At 39.6% G+C, this 5,207-nt stretch overlaps 1 pseudogene; it reads left to right on the top strand.

Annotated features, from left to right (window-relative positions):
* The first annotated feature begins 838 nt into the window (after positions 1 to 838).
* LOC116759843 lies at positions 839 to 1,254 on the top strand (annotated as a pseudogene).
* Positions 1,255 to 5,207: the final 3,953 nt, after the last annotated feature.

Genomic DNA, 5,207 nt, shown 5'->3' with positions numbered 1-5,207 from the left:
GTTGTTTCAAATAAAGAATCAATAAATTCTACTACATTTTTGATTTTTTCCAGGCAATTTATGGAATCAAAAGAAAGCTTTCAGATGTTTATTTTCTTAAAGGTGAAATAGTATCACAAATGGTATTGTCAAATCAGATGAAAAGTTCAATATTAAAAAAAAATTTTTTTTTTCTATGGCAAACAAATCCAAATACAGATTTTGGTGATTCACAGCATCATGGGAAAAAAAAACAGTGTTCTTACTATATTAAGAAACCTCTGGAGCAGAAATGCACTTGAATTGGTTGTTATAAAAATACAATTCATACTATGTTCAAACCAGCTACACTATTCTACTGATAAAAGATAAAACTGTAGATTTTATGTGGTTATTATAAATATTATATACATACTCATACACATGTATACACATGTTTATTGTAACTTAAATACCCAACTACCAAATAAATATAACAAAGATCTTAGGTAAATAGATAGATAGTATAATATCTATTTCTATAAATGTATGTGTGTATGTCAGCATGACAGAATATACTTTCTTTGCTGCCTATCAACAAATCAATTAGAAAGATATGACTTTTGAAGAATTCTTTTTAAAGTCAACCTAAGTGTCTACAATTGTATTAAGTGATACAATTGTAAATTGAATAAAAGAACCTTCTAAAATTTGGTTACATACCATATTATATTTGTTACATATTACCATTTTCTGTTGGAAAAAGATAAACTATGTGGTGACAGAAGCCCCATATATTTTCATCTTTAGAAAAAAGGTGGGGCTCGTGCCCGGGAGTCCATGTGGGCGCCGGCACGGCACGGAGCAGCGCCATGTCGCCATGGCGGAGCTGCAGCAGCTCCGGGTGTAGGAGGTGGTGGACTCTATGGTGAAGAGTCTGGAGAGAGAAAACATCTGGAAGATGCAAGCCCTCATGTTCCGGTGCAGCGCCGGCTGTTGTGAGGACAGCCAGGCATCCAGCACCAAGTGCACCAGTGCATTGAGAGCTGCCATGCACCTCTGGCTCAAGCCCAGGCCCTGGTGACCAGCGAGTTGGAGAAGTTCCAGGACCGCCTGGCCCGGTGCACTATGCATTGCAACGACAAAGCCAAAGATTCAATTGATGCGGGGAGTAAAGAACTTCAGGTGAAGCGGCAGCTGGAGAGTTGCGTGACCACGTGTGTGGATGACCATATGAACCTCATCCCAACCATAACCAAGAAGATGAAGGAGTGGCTCTCATCCATTGGGAAATAGATGTCTGCGATTGGCCACCGGGGCTGAAGGCAGGAGTCTATTTAAAAAGAGAAATGGGGATTTGGGTTTTCTAAGGAAAGTTTATGAATGAGGAAATTAAGGATGGCAGCAAGTTTAAGGCCTATATCACTTGCCTCTGGACACTGGTTCCTTTGTGTTTGAAACCTAGAAAGTGAAAAAACCTGGTGCTAAAATTGGGGTCAGAGATAGCACAGGAGAGTTTTTGTGATCCTGAATTTCACGTGGCAAGTGCTTATCCTGGCAACAGGGAGTCTCCCTTGTACCAAACCAGAGCCCTCCAAGGTACCAGATTCTCTTAGTACACAGATACCAACAGGCTGGCAGGTTCATCTGACCTGATTATGAGCTGGTGGAGTGTGAGGAGAGGTGTTTCTGTTTGTTGCCAACCTCCTGTTTACCAGAAGGAGCACTACAACATTTCCCACAAAGTGGAAATAAAACAAAATCCATGAAGTCATTAATTTAGAAGGGGAAAGGGGGTTTCTGGGGATTTGTTTTGCATGGTTTTCTTTTATATAAAAGGGCATGAAGCTACTTTAAGATGTAGAGTTGGGAGAGGTAGTTTCGACAAAAACTTTGAAAGGGTCCTTGCGGATATTCATTTCTGGCCGTCAGGATGTGGATGCACATTTCTTAAAATTCTCACACATGACATCTCTCAGCCTGGAGACCCTGCAAAAATAAAAGAAGCACTATCACACTGGTAGGGGAAGCAAACCTTCCCTCTGACTGGCAGCCATGATGAGCCCTGAGGCTGTCAGCAGCAGAGTCAGCCGAGTGACAAGACAATCTTGCAGTGACACTCACCGTTGAAGGGAAAGGGGATTTTGACTGTGCTGTATGCTAGTATTCAAGAATGAACAGTGAAAGAGGAATTGTTAGCTGCTTAATTAAGAGAGTTATGAAGTACTGGCTTTGGAAAAATCTGGTTTTCATAAAACAAAATAGAATGAAAGCCTAAACCCAGTATCGCTTACTTTGCCCCCTGTGATAACAGAGCTCTGTTGAAACAATCCCTTGGCAACACGAAGGTCAAAGGAGAAAAAGTAAGCAACTCAGGGGCAAGCTGTGACTCCTTTAGAGCAAAAAATGGGACATCCTTCCGTTACCAAATACTACTTTTGCGACACGTGTTGTTCTTGCCCCAGTTCTGGCACCTTATCGTTTTATTAAGGACCTTGTGTTTTTACCAGCTTATTACTTGAAATGATAATATAGCCTGTCTGCTTGCTGTTTCAAGACTGTGATATATTTTCCTAGTGGTTTGGTTTTAAAAATACATGACTTAATTAAAAAAAAAAAAGAAAGAAAAAAGGGAACATTGAAAACAAACTCTGCAAAGAGAAAGACAACAATTAGCTTCAAAAAAAAAAATGCAGGGAGGAACTAAACAAAGTAATAAAGCAGGTGATATACAAGAATTACTTTGGAATGTCTAAACCATAAGGAAGAATCTTCTGAAGAAATGTCAATCTTTAATTCAACAAATTGCATTCTATAGCCAATTAGAATGAAGTTAAAAGGATCTATGATTTTGCAAAAATTGAGGAAACCTTCAAAAGCAAGACAAATTGATAAGGTATTTGATGAATTTTGTTGTGTAATAACGTTTATGAAGATAGAATCTCTGAAAAAGACAAATTGAAAACATCCTAAAAGCATTTGGGCTGAAATATTTACACATTTCGATAAGAAAAGCATTTGAATTGCAAATCTTCTCAGTTTGGCAGATTTTTTTCCCTGAGCTCACCAGTTGTCTCAGCATCTGTAGAAAGAGCACTGTTTTTTCCTGTGGTCTATGGAGAAGAGTCAATGAAACTGTCAAAATCTTCATATTTATTTACCATAAATTGTAACTCTGAAGAGGACTGCTGGTACTTTTCTGGAAACAGGTTAAAAATATTGGAACATATTTTAAACATTACAAGTGTCAGGAAAATATCTATGAGCTAGTGTTAGAGACACATTTAGCTAAGGAGCCAAACATCAGGTGTGTTCACTGAACAAGTTGTGAAAGTTCAACTGTGCCACCAAAGACAAGTCAAACAATGGTGTAGGTGAAAAGTATAAAACGTGTTAAGCGTATACGTTCGATAGTAAATGTAGATACTCAGTAAGCATCAATCCATGAGACACGCCGACAGGTTTAGATAAGAGTACGGAGCAGGGGAATGGTAGTAAAACCAAGAGGAGCCATGTCCATGGGACACTGGATATTTATGAGGCCTTTGGTGTCCTCGAGAGCTTAAGTAGTTCACTCATTGGTGACACCTCTCTGGGCCAGTGTTTTCTCTCCAAGAAACAGAGACAAAATCCATACCTGCTCCTCAGGTGAAGCAGAGTCACGCGTGGCCAGGCTTAACTCATCCTCCCTTCTTTTCCTTCAGTCTGCCGAGCTGTTTCTCATCCCCAATTCTGATTTTTGTAGCTCCTACCATTGTCTGCAAGAGTGACAACATGTGAGACAACACACCTGTGCTCCAGCATTCAGGAGTGTGAGCCTTCCACCCTGTTGCTTCTCTCAGGACAAGATCTCATGTGAGCCTCCCTGGGATATACCAGGACTCAGGGGCAAGGGAAAGAAGAAAGAAGGAAAAGGAACCCTGAAAAACTGACTGATTCTTCAAAAGAGGCCGATTTTACCAGGACAAGACTAAGATGTAATTTGGAAATGATGAAAGTAACTTCAAGAAAATTAGTAATTTACTCTATCGAGAAGGTATAGGAGCTCATGAGAAAGTTGTGCTACTGAATGTAAGTTCATGTGCCTGACACACAGTGAGGCCAAACACTACAGAAACGTTGGAGTTTGGAGCAGAGAATTTATTGCAGGGTCACGCAAGGAGAATGGGTGGCTTATACCCCCCCAAAACCCCAAACTCTCTAAAGGGTTTCAGCAAAACATTTTTAAAGTCCAGGTAAGGGAGGGGTGTGGTTGATCATTACAAAGTTCTTGGTGTTGGAATCCTTTGTTCTTGCAGCTGTCCAGGTAGGTCAGGACACCATGTTTCTGTAAACTTTATTCTCTGTTCCACAACTTTTTTGGCTCTATGTGAATGGAAACGTGTTGTCCCTTAAAAGTCAGAGCCTTGAGAATGGGCTATCCTGTGTATTTCAGGCTATAGGCAACATTCTTAACTGGAAGCAAAAGCAATAGAATACAAACATTAAGGTAAAAGAAACAGATCCAATATGGAATCAGATTTGTTCTTCCCTCTTATAGTTGAACTTAGTTGCAAAATCATATTCTATATTTCTGCACATTGATGTTCTGAGAGTGAATTCAAACCTTATTCTGTGTGCATGTAAATAGATCAAAATTATTAAGACATTTTCATGGTGGCAGGATTTTGGATAACTTTTATTTAGTATTTGATACATTTACTGTATACAATTTATCTACAATGTACATTTATGAAATTTGGAGTTATCAAACAAAGTAAATGCTACTCTTAAAAATAAAAGTTCACTAAAAACCTTGATCCAGTGTGGTATATCAAGCCCATTGGAAATAGCATACATGGTCCTTTTTACAGGAACTTGAGAGATTTCCTGAGTCAAAATCACCAAGTCATGATTTGATCCATCTGGGTGACTCTTTCTGTCTTTGCCTCCTGTGTCCTAGTTTCTGTACGTTTTGTTTGTTGTTTCAGCTTGGTGACCTATTTGATTGAAAGTCCTTTAGAAAAGGTCTGATTGAAAGTCTTGGTAACATACAGGACTTGGATAGCAGATGACAGAGTCAGCAGCCAAATATATAAGATGAGCTGGAATCAACATCAGGCGAGGGAAGAGAGCCAGGGTGTGGCCCAGGTCCAGACTGAATGTGCCTCCTGGATGCTCTGGTGGACACTTAAAAGCTGGTCCAAAGTTTGGTTTTCTCCTAGGTTATTCCTGAGAAGTGAGTGTTTTGCCTGTGTATTAGTTGGCAC

Source organism: Phocoena sinus, chromosome 9 (assembly GCF_008692025.1).
Source record: "Phocoena sinus isolate mPhoSin1 chromosome 9, mPhoSin1.pri, whole genome shotgun sequence".
Lineage (NCBI taxonomy): Eukaryota > Metazoa > Chordata > Mammalia > Artiodactyla > Phocoenidae > Phocoena > Phocoena sinus.
The sequence above is the reverse complement of the archived record's forward strand: the minus strand, read 5'-3'. Positions and strand labels throughout refer to the sequence as shown.